We start from the raw sequence: 17,218 nt of genomic DNA on the forward strand, positions 1-17,218 counted from the left end.
TCTTTATGGGCCAATCAGAGCAACAAAACACGTGACTTAGCTGCGACCGAGGTGCGCGTGCGCAGCTACTGATGAATAAAGCCAACCATGATCATTGCCTGTATGGAGAAATGCTTCCTTCAGTCTAGTGTTTGTGAGTATATTTGAGGTGAATCAGCACATTTGACAGAGTTGCTGAATTTTGTGTTATTTCTCTATTCTATTTTGTGGCTTTCTGTTACCTTTGTGGCTGCTGATTACACCTAGAACATAGCTGATAACTAAAATGCATTATGTAAGTAGCATTATGTAAGTGCTGTCATTATAGTCACATGTCTGCTAAAGGTCTACCTTGTGGAGAAATCCAACATCTTTGATAAAAACTAAAAATATAGAAATCCCTTAGTGTGATTTCCTGTCCAGTACACCGACTAGATAAATAACAGTTGCATGTATAATCCATGGAGAATCTGTGCTTTGGGAAATATAAAAAGAGTCTGTTAATCTCTTCGTCCTTGTTATCATCTACTCTACATCTACAGTTGTAGATGTAGAGTAGATGATGGTAGATGATGGTAGCTCGTACATAGTGTTTTTCAGCAGTGAAGAAGAATTGATATGCTAACATTTAGCATAGCTAAACGAAGCAAAATGTTTAGTTAAAACAATACCGGATCTGTGCTTAATACCAATACCAGCCTTTTAAGCAGTATTGGATGTATTTCAGATCCTGGTGTTGGAATGGGAACGACTCTACTTTTGTAGGAGGTTAAGAAGCATCTATGTTGATTTTTGTCTGTTTTTTATCTTCTTCTTTCAGGAGCCTCAAAAATTTCAAATAATGTTTTTCATTATTCAGATCTAGATTAGGTAGCTATTAAGAACACCTGCTGATGGTTACAACCTTATGGCCATTAAGCCAATGTAAACTCAGAGGGAGAGTGGCCAACATTTCTAACACACCAAATTCTTATCTATCCTATAAATGTTTGTGCTATCATGTAAATTTGTTTGACAGAAAATGCATGTTTCGTACTATTTTGACACGACAACGCCATGTTTTCCATTATGTATCTTGTAGGGATTGGTGGTGGGCGGTAAACTGGTATCAATACCGCAACACTTTCATCACAGGTCTAAATGCATATGTCGTGTTGTGGTGAACACATGAAGAATAACCAATGCAACCATAAGCACAGCAGAGTGATATGTGACAGACGACAGTTCAGTCTGAGTCCAGCCATTAGTATGTTTAGCTTCAACACTTAAGAGCAGCCAGATAACAAACCAGACTTCACCCCCTTGTGTCAGTGTAATGTGAAGCACAGCAATGAGGTAAATTATGTGTTATCTCCTCTCCAAGTTAGAATTATATACTAACAGCAACAAGTGTCCTCACTTTGCAAAGCGTCTCTGTTGGCCTGTCGGGGGCATTAACACAAGCTCTGAGCTGCAATGGACTGACTTGGTTTGTCTTGCGCCCATTGATTTGTATAATAACAACTTAAACAGCTGTTTAAATGTGTCTTTTAACTCATGACTTGCTTGTTTTAAGTCGATGATGATTCAAAGAAGTGGGATGTTGTGTTAAATGAGGTCAGAAAAGCAGCTATAAACACAGTAGCTCCATGCACCCAGCACCTCAGCTAGAGGTAAGCTAAATCAATGATTAATACACTGTTTTTAACAAGTTCTTCACAGTTAAAGCCCTTATATGTTGTTTAGCTTGAGTGATTTTTATTTTGAACTCCCACATCAGGAAGTGTGGTGTTGTCATTAGCAGCTTGACACACCTCAGCAGACTGAAAGGGAACTTAAAACCACAGGTGCAGCAGTGATCTGTGATCTCATACTCAAACATGAGTCAAGTATGCCATCATAGGCATGTTTTAAGGATGGGAAGGCACAGCAATGCCTAAATATGCATTTGAATGTGTTATTTCCTTAAATTTTGTAATACTGCAATATTATACGATTAGGCAAGGCAAGTTTATTTGTATAGCACATTTCAGCAACAATGCAATTCAACGTGCTTCACACAGGACATTAAGATACAATGATAAATGGAAAAAAAACACAATAGAAACATTTTAAAGGAAAATGTATGTTTTTGCCCTTTATGGTTACCATGAAGGGCAAAAACATACAGCAATAGAAGTTGCTGGCATCTTTTTTCACCTGACAGCTGAATCAAATAAGAGGTTTTTACTGGACAGAAGAAGCCACCTGTTGGACAACCTCATGATTGTTTTCAGAATCAGAGCAAAAATGTCATCATTGTGGGAGTCTACCCCCAATTTACACAATGCCATGGTTTTGCTACGTACGAAGGTGAACAACCTCGCCCACTGGCAGTGTGTCTGGAGTGCTGCAGCACGGCATGCAGCCAATCACAGGAGAACTGTGAGTTCAAGCAGGGATAGGATGTCAACAGCGGACTATTCTACCGTTTGGGGTTAATTTATCATCCCTTCCGGTATAAGTTCATGATATTATTGCTTCCGCCATAGGATGAGTACATCAGGAAGTTAAAAGGTTAATGTTTGCTTAGAGGATCTGTGGTTTTATGTAAAATTCTTTGGCTAAATGTCCTCAAAAGTTAACTTTTTCTTGTCCATGGTGCCATAGTAGCTCTGTGACCCACTAACCTCCCAGTGACCCTTTGCTCTCTCTTCAGGATGAAACGTAATGTTGATATAGTGATGATTTACGGTCAGGAGTCCATGCGCTGTGTTGTATTTTGAAAGAACCTAATATTCTACACTTTTGACTTCCTGTTTGGAGCTTTTTGAAAATAGACCTGGGCATCTCCAGCAAAGCGCAGCAGAGTGGCAATTCAGGGACGCGCAGATGCCGGACTGGAGCGCGGGCAGTGGAAGTGCTCTGATTGACTAGAGAGGGAGCGATACGCAGTATGATTCGCCGGCAGATTGCGACACAGCCGCTGTACCTGCAGAGTTGCAGGTGTATGTACATCAAAAAAGACGTCAAATCTTCAATTACCCCCTTCATGAGTGTACTATGTGGCAAATTTTCACCTGTTCACGCATATTTCCAACATTTTTACAGATGCAGCTGCGCCAGACGCCTCCTGGCTCGGGAGAATATCAGTTTGTGGGCGAGTAGGAAGCTGGAGCTAGGTATAAATCCACCAGATATCAGTCAGTATCCCATGTGGAAGGGATAACAGAGCATTTACACCAAAGAACACCAAAAAAAAGAATATTGATGTATCTGTATTGGACATCAGTCATTGGCTAAAGGTCATGGCCCTATTTTCACAATCAGTGCATCCCTAGTTTGCAGTTTTGTAGTAGAATGACAGAATCTCCAGAATATCCAATTATAGTTACAAGAATAAAAGTAAACCAGGCATATGAGTTGTTTTAAGGCTGCAACTTTTAGCTAGAGATAGAATCAATTTGCTTTTATGGGGTTAAGAGGTGAAAACTGTATTAAATTTACCATCCAAAACTAAAGTAATATACTCTGATGCAGATTTGTATGTCTCCTCTTTTACCCTTCAGTGGCACACACTGTTTAATTTAAATGCCCTTTTGGTCGTAACAGTAGGACTGATACCTGCTTTAGAAACAGGACTGAGCTGAAAAATGTCCATGGTGAATGTCTGCCACATTCATCCAGTCAGTGTTAATCATTTTTTCACAGGGCAGCAGTATCAAATTGCTAAAGGAGAATTGCTTCAGCCTGGTCAGTGCGGGGAGCAGTTTGTCTAATCAGAGTGCAAATAAGGTTTGATCAGTGTCCAGCGTAATCTGGCCCACAAGCAGCATTTACGGCACTAAATCAAGCGGCGGGGAAGCTGCAGGTGCTGCCTCACAGACAGGCCTCTCCCCTGGGGGCCCTGTGCTGGGGAATAAACAGCAAATAAATGGCAGTGCTGGGAGAGCGATGAGCTGATTAACTCACTGCAGGGCAGTTTCTCATTATCCCCTTAACCCAGACGGAGACCTTGCCCAATCTTACACCCTGTCTCAGTTACAGTAGGGCGCTGTCCTGCGTCAGCCCGCATGACATTGTCTGGGTTATACTTTCAGTGAGATAGGGGCTGTGTGGATGATGTATAAAAAAGTGAGAATATGAGTGTGTATGTGTGTTGTGTGGTCCATCTCAGGGGAGACTGCTAATGTGTCAGCTCCATGGCTCATTTCTTTCAATTACAGTGGCTGGACCAGCAGAGCCCACCAGCGGTCCACTGACAGCTCCATATGGGTCCCATCAGCGCTTATCACGGGCCACTCGTGGATAATTCATTTACCCTTCATTGGATGTGACATATTAGCGACGACAAAAGCAGTTCTATATCACACAATTCACACATTGTTAATTAAGAGCAGGTTATCTGGACACTTATTTTAAAATGCTAAATTATTCTATTCAAACAGAGGTGAGTTTATTTCACTGGGCCAAAGAGGATGCTTTCATTTTGTTCCCCTAAAAAAGATGAAGGGAAATTATTGTATGTTTGAATATAATTATTCCAGCTCCAAAAAAAAGAAAATCCAAGTCAAAATTCACTGATTTTTGGCACTGAAGAGAAGAAAAGAGCTTATAAAATGTGGATTTATTATGTCACCTGAATATAAAGCATCCTCAGTCATCCTCTGAAATGAGCTGCTCTGTTTCCCATTGTGCCCTCCCCTTGTGGTTTCAAAGTGAATTAATTAACATGATACAGAAATAGGTAGAATGCAAATGTTGCAGCCCTCACTTTATGCCTGGGTTTCCTTTTGTTCCCCTTTATTGTACCAAATTATTTAATTGGGTCTCTCTGATTGTGCGCAGACACAGGAAGGAACACAGGCCATTGTTAGCCTCCATACAAGCCACAATACGGTATCAAATTCAATTCCCATCAAAACGGCAGGCTGCTGTAGAGCCCACAGCGGCCCCGGAGATTAATGAAGATCTGCATCAAGGCAAAGCGCTGGTCTGAGATGGGAGATTTCTCCCAAATAAAAGACCCCTTCACCAAGAACAAAGGGGGCCCTGAAAAGCAACGGGATGTTCTGAGAGGATGAAATAAATCAAAACAAAGACGAGAGTTTGGGCTTGGGAGGGGGGATGCTCTGAACAGATTTTTTTCCTTTACTTAATTCAGTCAACAAGTTGAAATATTTAATATTCAATGAGATGGAATGATCACTAATGCATATATGCAGACTGATGAATCATATTTTAATTCTTAACAAATGGCAAAAACGGAAAAGATTTCACCAATTAAGACCACACTGTCTACAACCATACCTCACTTTTAAGTGCCATTGTGCAGGTATGAAAAGATTGTGAAGAAAAACATGCCACTCACTGCCTTAAGAATCAAACAAGTCACGGTTCTTCTTGATTGCTGTGTGCTCATCAGAGTGTGAGGGACAAAACAGGCGAATGAAAGGGAATAACTGACGGCGTCTGAACCAAATTAATACACAGGCTTCTCTTTGCTTTTGTTCTTTCAATTAACAGTCATCTGAGGAGAGACACACTCCAACCGTATTCAGAGTGTGTGAATGGATTTCTTCTCCTCACCCGCTTTGTATGAAGTGCAACAACTGGCTGACTTGTTCTCTGAATGCACCGTGTCGACAGGTGGGCTCTTTCAACTCTACTCAGCACAACACTTGTTTTGTTTTTGCCTGAGAGATTCCAGACTCCACGTTGGACTCTCGACAGCTTTTGAGCCGTCTGATAAGCACTAAAAAAACATTTTCTCTTATGGTAGATTTGTGATTTCCATGTTCATCAGATTTGATCTCCACTTTCTGCACTTAAAGGTAAAAAAAGTGGCTTTTTGACAACCTAAATTGCTAAATATCCCATTGTTTTTTATCCATGATTCTGCCCTGTTGGCACCTTTATTCCAAAAATTAGCTTTAAAATGAAATACTTGGAAGTTTCTGTAATCTAGAAACAGCTCTTCACTCTTTCACATTCTGCACATGGCGAGTCCCAGCCCGCCATATTTACTTCATTTCCCCCGATTCATAGATGCTGCTCGCTGGACCAGAACATTCCAGCTGCCACCTCAACATCTCATTATTTTTCAGAAATATCAAGCTTGTATCTTCTTGATAAATAATTCGCAGTAGTATAATGTATCGGACTAAAACATATTTTCAGGGGGGCACCAAGGTTAAAGTGCCAATCTCACCTTTTTAATTTTTTTCCGCCCTGAAGACAGAGATTTCCATATATAGAGTGACCACGGTTTGTGTTGTACACGGGCAATCGGGATGAAGCGCGGGGCGACACATATTGCTGTCAGAGATTGGAAATGAGGCCTGCTAACCTGTAGGCAGCCTCCCCAGACCAATCAGCTTTACACATTGCCAATGCATTTGCCGCCTGGGAAAAAAAAGAATTGTGACTGTGAAGTTTTTATCGGAGTAGTTGACAAACATTACTCTTTAATGCAGTTTTGTAGAAATGCATTCTTATCCCTCTTGGAAGGCATTTATCTACTTGAAACCTGCAAAACGGTTGCCACAGGGAAGGATTTCTTTTAATAGACTACAATAGGCTCAGTATGGGACACATTCGGATTTTTGTGATAGATAGGGGGGCCTGGCCATATATTCATGGGAAATTGTTTATCTTCAAGCGGGGAGGAGTGAAAGGGCCGTTTCACAATAGCATTTCAACTTTCATCTGAAATGATTCTTTTGACTCGTAGAAATTGTTGGGTGGAATTTTCAGACAGGTGCTTTTCATGGGAAATATCAATCTGCAGAAAGGAGATGTCACAGAACATGAATACAAACCACCCTGTAAGGAGAAAAGGAATAAAAAATGCATTTGTGTGGGAAAAGAGAAGAAAAATGTTGCTTGGATATATATCAATATGTGTATATTCATTTATATGCAGAGGTTTTAATTCTTAATTTGCATATTAATATTTTACATAATTATGTATAGTGTAGTAACAGTCTTATTTTGGTTCAAAAATGTTGAAAACCAGCCCTCTGAAGGAGGCAAAGGTCCCACGAGGTCTGCCTTTCAATCCACATTGTGCTTCCGCGTCTCTCAGGCCTTTGCGCAGCTCCGGCTCTTTTTTTCTTTCCTTGTGAGGTCCTTGTGCAGCTCAAGCAGGGCCTTTTCCTCAAGCCTGTCTCTGAAACAGAAGCCAGCAACCGGGCAGCAACAATATAAGAACAGGGCCTGAAAACGGGTGGGGTTTGGAGGCAGCGGGGGGGGGGGCTTGTGCGCTCTTAACGCCACTCTCAGGAAGCTGGGGGACAATAAATCAATAGACTGTCCCTCTCCAGTAGGGGCCAAATGTAAACAAATTGAAAAGGATGGAGAACAAAACAGATTGGTGACTGAAACAGACGAACTCAATAGGGGCACAGCTACAAATGAAACGCCTTTGTGGTCGTTTCCTTCCAGCTTTCAGCATGATGTGCGCCATTCTCTGCGACATGACAGAAACGCGTGATAGAAACTTGAAATAGTCGCTGGAAAAATAACAGGTGCAAAGGATCCTGCAGAATTCTTTAAATTTTAAGTACATGCATAAAAAATGAACATCTGCAATGCAAGGAGATGCATTCAGGTGCTCTAATTTGTCAGTGCACTTCTTCTCAGAGACCTGTGTCAGGGAGCCAAAGCAACATCTCACACCGTATAATACACGCGGCGCTCAAGGGCAACACGCACACAACTCATGTGCATGTCAGAGCTGTATGCCACAAGTTAAATTAATGAATCTTTAAAAGGTTTAGGTTTTTTTTAATGAGAGAATCTGTTGTAGCTTTTTTATCAAACCTCTTCATATTTCACTGAGGTGGAATGGTGCACCACATTTGCGAGGCAGAACTAATGCTATATAAATCTCAAGTAATAAGCAGGCCCTGGGGACATCATCTAAATGAAGATTTTACACCAATTTAAACCTGCCTGCAATTTGATTCCTGCCTTAAGTGCATTTGTTTAACAGGTGCTGAAGATGCGAGCGCTTCCCTCCAAAGTGTCGCTATGTCTCCTTTATTAATTTCTGGATTGCGAGTGGGAGGGGGAGTATGAAGAGAAAGGGGAGTTGACAAACACTAATCAAAGGTTCAGAGTGGGTTGATTCTACCATACAACCAATGTACTTTTGCTTCATTTGCAAACTAATGATTTTAAAACCCCCACAATCTGTTTGAGGTCAGCTCCTGTGTATTTTGGATACGCTTGACTATTAGCATCACTGAAAGCTTCAGATGTGTCAAGCCCGCTCCCCCTCTAGTGATAGTCACCTACTTTAATTTCCCTGCAGGCCTCAGAGGGGGATGAATTCAACTAAAATCACAAGCTGTTTTGTTGGCAATCCTTTGTGGCCTATAATGAATCTAATGAATATAAAGAGAGGGGAAGGCAGGGAGAGAGAGGGAGGGGAAATAGGGGGGAGAAAGGGATGGAGGCGAATACATTTCAACCACGCTGTGTTGCTTTTACTTGACGATTTGTGACCCTCAACAATGGGACAATGGCGAGTGTTTTTGTACCCTTAATTTGCCTTTGTGTTTCAGCTTCATCTCTTTCAGCGCCGCACATTGAGAGTTGTCAGTTGAAGAATAACTGCTGACTCCATGGTCCGGCAGACAAAGGGGAGGTTTTAAGATGAATCCCTAACTATCAGGCCAGCCAGAGGAGCAGAAAGGGAAAGGGGGCTCAGAGACGACAACAGGCAAGTCAAAGGTAGAATTAACCCAGAGTGAGAGAGAGAGAAAGTGTGTGTGTGTGTGTGTGTGTGTGTGTGTGTGTGTGTGTGTGGGTGGGGGGGGGGGGCTTCACAAACAGGCCCTGAAGCACTTCCTCTCTCCTCTAACACTCCATAAACAACATTTCCACCTCTTTAAAAGCTGCAGAACGTCGGTAGTCACTCTCAGAGAGGAGTTTGGCACATGTGTTAGAGTGGCTTATCTGATAGGAGTGCAGGCTGGTGAAGGTAGAGGCCTGTTGGAGCTGCAGCATTGCTGTTAAATAAAGCTGGCATGTTTCTGATTTCACAGGACCCTCAGGTGGCAGGATCACATTAACAGGCTTCTTGTTCTCACGTTCAAACCCAAATTCAGGTCAGGACTTAGAGCTCCTGTGAGGAACTTTGTACTGATTTTGGTGCCCCCTATGGACAAAGTGGTAATTCTTATGTCTTTACCGATCTTGTGCAAACAAAAATGGTCATCTGCCTTTCTTTAAACAGTGAAAATCTTTGCTACAGAGAATAATAAAAACCACTCTTAAAATATGTCCCTTTGGGGCATAGATGACCTAGCAGTGTAACCCAGGCTGGACTTAAACCTGGGCTGTGGCTTCTTTCCCTCATGTAACTCCCTGGTCTCTCATCCCTGTTTCCAGATATATCCACTGTCCTATCTCTGTCAATTAAAGTATAAAAAAACATAAAAATCTTTAAAAAGTCACTCCATCAGACACCTACCCCCTGACAGGAGTTTTAGACACTAAAAATAACTGCAGAAATAATTAATCTTTAAGCTGATTACATTTTTCATTTCCATGTGTCTCAAATGAAGTATTCTTTATTTGGATAATATAGAGAATCAAAACCATAAAACTTAAAAATTATATTTTAATTTATAGGAATGCACTTATAGTAATACTAGGTATTATTTTGCAGTTTGATGTAAGCCTCTCTTTATTTAAAAACATAGGCTTTTCATTGTAGTTTGGGCTATGTCTTCAGTTTGGTGATTGTAACACAATTAAGTATGACAATAGTAAAGCAGACTGCAATAGTAGTGTTAAAAATATATTTCCTCAGTGGATTAGGATGTGGAAGTGGACAGTAATGTTGCAGAGGCAGCACATAATCAATGCAGAGAGACCCAGCTTGTGTATTTCCCCCCCTGCTGCTGAATCTATTGTAAACACTCAAATAAAAAAACAGTTTCAGTTTGGAAAGAGCCTTTCCCTGTCTTTGCAGAAGCACTAGTCACACATGATGCTACTCAAGTCAACAATTCCTGTATTAAAACTATGCTAGCGCATCAACCTGGAAATACTCAGGAGAAACCGAAACACATGGAGGGAGTCAGAGACTATTAGGGAAGGAATGTTTTCACTGTTCGAGGATGGACAGACGTTTATGTTCACTACATTATCCCCACAGACAGTTTAAAACCAGCGTGTCTGGTATGTGCCATCGTGATTACTGACTGAGGTAATGTCAAACATTACAAGATAACGCACACATCTCTGGAGTGAATGTACCACATGATAACATGTGAAATAAATAAATTAACTTAGAGCCCAGTACAACTGTGTCCTGACACAATGCAACACTGCCTAACAATGTGTCGACAGTGTTCTCTTAAAGTTATATTGGTTTAGAGTCAATAGAAAAATCCTTTGAATGAGTGAAAAAATAATGTGATATAATAATATGGCCTGTGAAATTGTCATCTAGGAATTAAAAACCCTAACAGGAGGATTTGGAGTTCACTTTATTAATTAAGAGATAAGTGAGGCAAGGAAAGAGATGAGCAGATGATAAAAGCCTTTTAATTTTAATATGTAACATTGTTTATTAAAATGTTAACTTATAAATGAAGAAAAAGTGGAAAAAACAGACTAAACCTTTAATCATACTTTCAAATATACCGCCTATTTCAATGTGCCTATTCCAAAAGCTAGCATTTTTCATTACTGAAAGTATGAGAAGATATCAATGTAATATTTTTTTTTTGTTGATATTATTTGATATCTTTAAGTTAAATAGTATTTTAAAACTTTAAAATTGGGAGTATATTGGGCTCCTTGCCTCCATAAATACAAAGTAGACCTTTAGTGATGCATCATGAAATCGAGTAATTAGTCTGATAATTCTTATTTTATTTATTTATTTAATTTGCATGTAGGAAAATTGAATTAGAAATTGTTTTAATTTTTGCAGGTATTTTTAATTTTGGTCTTAGTTTTAGTCTTTTGATTACATGTCTTTTAGTTTTAGTCACATTTTAGTCTTACTTTTAGTCCAAGCATTTATTCTCTTACCGAAATGTGGTACCAAGTCATGGTAGTGCACTATGCGAAAACCTGGGGACCTTGCTTTCTACAGCTGAGAGGCAGAATAGCTAGAGATGCATTGTTTTTATACAGATTTACCCAGAGTGGAGAAATATCACAAATTTAGAATGTCTGACAAAGCTACATTACATTTTAGTCTAGTTTTAGTCATCTTGATGAAAACTAAACTTAGTTTTTGTTTGTTTTAGTCATCACAGATATATTTTTGTTAATCTTAGTCTAGTTTTTTGTCATGGAAAGAAAGGCTGTGACAAATAGTTTTAGTCATAGTTTTAGTTGACAAAATTCACACTGATTGAAACATAAAAAATGTGTCAGGAGAGGTCAAGAAGCCATCAGGCTTATACGAGGGACTTCACCTTTCTGTGGGACAAAAGAGACAATCAAGATTTCAGTAAGAACACAAACTACACATGCATACACCTACATTCATCCATTGTTCATTCATGTGTATTTAAAAAAGAGAAATTGACAATAAACATATATAAACTAACCAATTCAATAAACAAATAAAAACATAGAAACTATAAGAGTTGACAAAATTAAAACAAATTTAAAACATAAAAACTAAGCTTCATGAAATAAATATGAAGACAGTTTCCTTTTAAAAGTTTGTAATGGTAACGAGCTCTCAGTTTCATGTCTTTTAGCATTTCATATTTGTACGCCACGATATCTAAAGGTGAACTGACCTTGTTTCGTTTTATAGAAGGGAAGGTGAAGATGATAAACACATCGAGAATTATCTGAATGAATCTATGAGTTTAATTTGAAGATGTCTCTAAATGATAGTAAAGATAAAGGTAAAAATATATATTTTTATATGAACACACCTGATGAATGTTTATATCATAAACTGAAAGAATGTTCAGTTTTTTAAAGGACGGCAGAAGCTTCTGTTGAATTAGAGAAAGTTGGCAACCTTACAAAATGTTTTTACAGAGAGTAAATCTTATTAAAGCTGATCTTAAGACCAGTCAAGAAGCACAGCTATAGACTGCAAAATATGCAGCATAAAATTGTCAACAAACAAACAAAATAATCTAAGGAAATTAGTGGTATTATCAGGAATGTTACTAGGTCAGTTATTTCCTTTTTGATTAAATCCTAATTATATTAGTGTTTAGCCGACTACACACGGCAACAACATCACATTCTAGCGATGCAAATTTGGTTTACAGAATGTGGCTAACATTGGCGGTGCTGTTGTCCTCTGTGCAGGTTAATGCCCACATTCATGTTAAATATCATCACTCAATGAGGAATAAAACTGACAGCCTCTGGACAACTTAATCCCCATTTTCAAGTTTAAAAATGGCATTATACTTAACCATTCCCATGAGATGCTATCAGTGCTATCACTTAAAGCTATGCGCATTTTAAACATCATACTTATGTGCGTCTGTTATGTTGGAGTGAACATTGAAAAACTAATCCACTAGAGGTTGCTATCTCTCACAGAGCTATACAGCTATGCCTAGCTGTGTTCTCTTAGTTGTCTGTCTTCATGCCCAGGTAAGCTAGCATCATGTTTGTATTTTCCAAACCTGCTCAAAATCTGGCAATATTTCCCCAGAAAACACAATTAACTTTTGCCTTTTTTCAAATGATTCTTTGTTCTATGTTGCTACTCCGGGTTGTATAGTTGGCTACATTACTGAACACTGCCCCACAATAGGCAGTGGCATTGCAATGTTTGTCCATATTCATAAGGTTCAAGAAAACAGACGAAATGAACGCAGAGTATGGACAGAAAGGTCTGTCTGTGTCTGTATGCATTTCAAATGTAGAGCATTGAGGAGTCGTTAGTAGCTGTTTCTTTAATTAAAGAACTTTACTGCCGAAAGGCAGTAGTCATTCAGAACAGCTACAGTGGCCACTAGTGGCAGACAGCTGTGTTACAGTTACAGCATTACTTGGTTGTATTTCCGGTGCCGATTAAAGAAGGAGCTGACTTTAACCGTTAAGCTAGCTAATCGTGTGCCTCCCATATTGTATTAAGTACTCATATTTGTACTTTGTATCAGTGAGTGCCCAAATCGAAATACTTACCCTTGGTCTGAAAACTGGAATCAGTACACCCCTTTTATTTGTTTATAAGACAGAGGAGTAGTAAACCGCACATTAAAGTTAGAAACTTTTCAGCACACTCCTTGTGTGAGTATGAATTAAAAGATAAGTCTGTCAGCACACATCTGTCTGGATTACTGTTGTTTTCCTGCGTGTGACGCAGTGTTTACTTTTTATTTTTCTGTAATTTAAGAGAAAAACAAACAAGGAGTGGTTATGTTGAGATAAGATAAGATAAACCTTTATTGATCCCCATCGGAGGAAATTTGGTCATTACAACAGCTCATTAAGAGAGAAGTAGAAAGTAAAGTGAGTAAAACAATGCCTAAATACAATATAACCAAAGACAGCGATACTAAAAATAACAGCAAAACAATAAAATATAATATTTACATATTAACATGTGTACACCTTCGCTTGTGGAAGGACAAGACTGGATTATAAATGAAAACACACACAGTGTGTATGGTATTGATGTGAAAGAGACATTACACATCTGGAAAAAAAAAGTAAAATTACTGTTAATGGATTTTATTCTTCATAGCTGCACCCAGTGCAAGACTAAATAAGCACATAACATAAGGGTATTCTCATACTTACAATACCATGTGTTGTAAAATGATACCGCTATACAGATACTTTAAAGGTCAGCAGTATTATAGTGTACGAGGGTTTTATTATAACCAACATCTTCAGTCTAATTTTTATTTGAATATTGCTTTTAGAGCTTTATTTGCCTTTATTTGGATAGGACAGCTGTAGAAAGACAGGAAATATGAGAGTGGGGGGAGGACGTGCACAAAACAGTGCAGAGACTGGGAATCGATCCCACAACCAGCACGCTGAAGGCTAAAGCCTTTGTACATGGGTGCCCACTCTACCCACTGAGCTAAACTGGTGCCCTTCGGTCGAATTTTTAACCAAAACCTGAAGAGACGATTTTCTGAACTGAACAAATGTGTCCACAATTTTTGTTACGAAAGCATTGCCAATGTTGTGAGACTGCATGCAGGAGTGTTTTGGCAGTTTTCTGCAGTAAAAAGCCAGAAATTACACCATCTTGTATTTGCAGTACTTCTATATTGGTGTCCAGGGTATCAAATCAGCCATGTATAATGCTTTATTTACACTCTATTCATTTTAAAGCACAAAAATACAGTATCAACAACCATTAACTGATGGTCTTATTTGCTTTCAGGGCTCATTAAGAGGCATCAGTGTCAATTTCAGTCCAGTTCATGACCAACCAAAAACTCCTCACTGGAGCTTTAAAGTCAAACCGTTTCTTAACACTTCATCTATTCATCAAGCACAAAACACTATTAAAAAACACACAAAAATGACCCAGACGAAACTGAAATTTCAGCACATGAACTTTTAAGAGCTGTAGCGCACGCTGGGTAGATGATAAAAAAGTTCTGTGTCACTGGTCCATGCCCGCATGCTCCCCCAGTGCCTGTAATGATTTCTATTCATAAACATGCAGTGTGCTATCCTCCACCTGGCAGCTGCCTCTGTGCATATGAGATTACTATTATGCATCTTCCAATCCCGGGGATAAACATCTCTCCACTTTTGAAGTTTGCAAGCACGCGGCACATTTCAGCGCCATACTTCTTAAGCATCCCTTCAGGTATCACTTGCAATCTTTTCTCATTCTATATACATTGTTCAACTTTAATGGGTATCTAATTTGTGTTATCAGCTTACAGGGGCAGTAAGTAATAATTTGCATGGCTGCCCTAAGCAAATATGCTTCCATAAGCATCCCATAGTATAGACACTAGAATGGATTAACCTCCATATTGGCTATGCCCCGTCGGTCAATGCTTTTTTGAGAAATAAGTCGAACAGATTGTTTAGTTTGGTGGCAATCATGTTGAAAAAAATGTTTGAATTTACCACAAAACGCTTCCTCCATCAGATGCCACGACGGATAAACTCCATGAACTCAAAGCAAAGAAGAAGTTACATCAGCAGATCTTTATTTCCAGCTATGTCAATGGCTATGACCCTATCCTGGAACAAACACATATAGAGGTTTTCGCTTGTTTATTCTCTCTGGTGATGTAAAGAGTGTTCTCTCAGAAGTGGCCTCTTATAAATACAGCTGTCCCCTGACCTGGCTCACAATAAGAATGACTGAATGTCTTATGCCAGTCCACACATTCAAGCATTCTTTAGCTATTTTTTCCAGACATATATTTGCTAAAGAAGGGTGGTCAGGTGTTTTTTAAATGGAAGCACACAGAGGCTATCAGACTCTGATTATTTCAGCAGATTCACTCCTTAAGAAAAGCCAAGAAAAGCCTTTTGAGTTCGTGTGCGAGCCACAAAGTCTCAGTAGTTCGTCACACGGTCGACAGGTCTTTCTGTCTCCATTGGATTTCAAAAGGCAGTCACACTCCAGCGTAACCCCCTCCGTATCGATACAGGTGGGAGTAAACATCCCCAGTCCGGAGCGGCGGCTCAATCAACATTTGAAATGAGCCTGTGCATGTGCGTCGTGTGCTCACAGTGGCACTACAGGGTAAAACGGGGATACATCCAGCTTGAGACTAGCTTGATATTCTACTGGCTTGCGTCAGGCATGTGTGTTCCGCTTGTTAGCTTAGTAGACAGCTAATTGCCATGGTGGGTGGTTAGAGTGCTAGGAGCCTGATCTTAGGAATATGTCATATTTGTTAATCGGACATGCAGATGCAAATAATGTGTGACAGACTGTGACCAACGCTACCGGAACATAAATGCTGTTAACTTGAGAAATGTTCTTGGCTGGGGAAAATATTACTGTATAAAGGCTATAAAGGCAACCCACTGTTTATCTATTTATTTATTTTGTTTAGCTATTTCTGTGCACGGGCCAATATGACAAAAGATGTGTGATAAGGAGAAAAAAAAATCCTGCTGGAGTAGTAGCGTGCCAGATTAGGCTTTGTTGTGGGCTCTGTTTACTACAATCCCACGCTAGTTTGGGAATTGTTGGCCTGATTACATTATCTGGTGGCTGAGGATTCATGTAAGTGAAATCTGAACCATGCACGCCATGAAGGGAGAGGAACACTCAGACTAATTCATATTCCTCGAAGGATATGTAATTTGCAAACCATATCAGATATCTGACAGGAGGGCACAGCCTCTTTAAAAACAGTGCTATTCAAAGTTTGAAAAGCTCGTCCGTAAAGATTGATTAAAGTTGTAAAGATTTTGCATCAAAAGAGGGAGCTCTGATTAAAGCTGCTGCTCTTTTGCATCCAGGCTGCAATCTTTCTCACTTGGTGAAATTGTTGTTAATGCAGAAATAATATCAATGCAAACTATATTAATAACCACGGCGAGAGAAGTCGCAGCAATGTCACTAAATCAATGAAAACAAATTATGCACACCTTTGCTATGATTATCCGGAGGAGTGTGAATATTAATGTCTGGCTCTGAATCAATGTTAGGGGTTGCATACATTGCCTTCTGTGTTTACTCATGGTTAAGACATTTCTTTCTTTTTATATTTCTGCTGCAGCTCGGCAGAAGAGATCGATAATACTAAATAGAGATATGATACCAGCTATTGTAGTAATCCAACAACAGCAACAACAAAAAACACACATTGTGTTATTGTAAACTGCAAAGACGGGATGTTCAAATTTCAATTAACTTTGGTTTGTATTTGCTGATATTAATTAAGAGGGCTTGCAGAGGGACACAAAAGAGACAGGTTTATTGTCTCGGATTATTCTCATGAAAGTAGCATTAGTATGTAGCACGACACTAACTAATTAACCGGCATGGGAGGCGAGACATTACACTTGGAACCTTTTGATTTGTGGGAGGTAATAGCATTGGGCAAGAAGCAGATTCTTTATTTCATTATTTGATAAGAGGGCCTTTAATGAAAATATCAGCCCAGGAGCAAAGCAAGTCAAAATCAGCACTCTGGTGTGAAAAAATACTTCCTTCAAGGAGTATAGTTACAGGAAGTGAATTACCTCATGACTACAGTTCATTAAATAAAATGTGAAACACACCTGACGGGCTAATGGAGGTCAAACGTACAAGCAGCACCGTGAGAGTAAAGGGATGCAGCAGTCAAAGACAAAGCAGCGTCTCTGTGGGTTAATGAAGCGC

This window comes from Cheilinus undulatus, linkage group 15 (assembly GCF_018320785.1).
Source record: "Cheilinus undulatus linkage group 15, ASM1832078v1, whole genome shotgun sequence".
In the NCBI taxonomy this organism is placed as follows: Eukaryota; Metazoa; Chordata; class Actinopteri; order Labriformes; family Labridae; genus Cheilinus; species Cheilinus undulatus.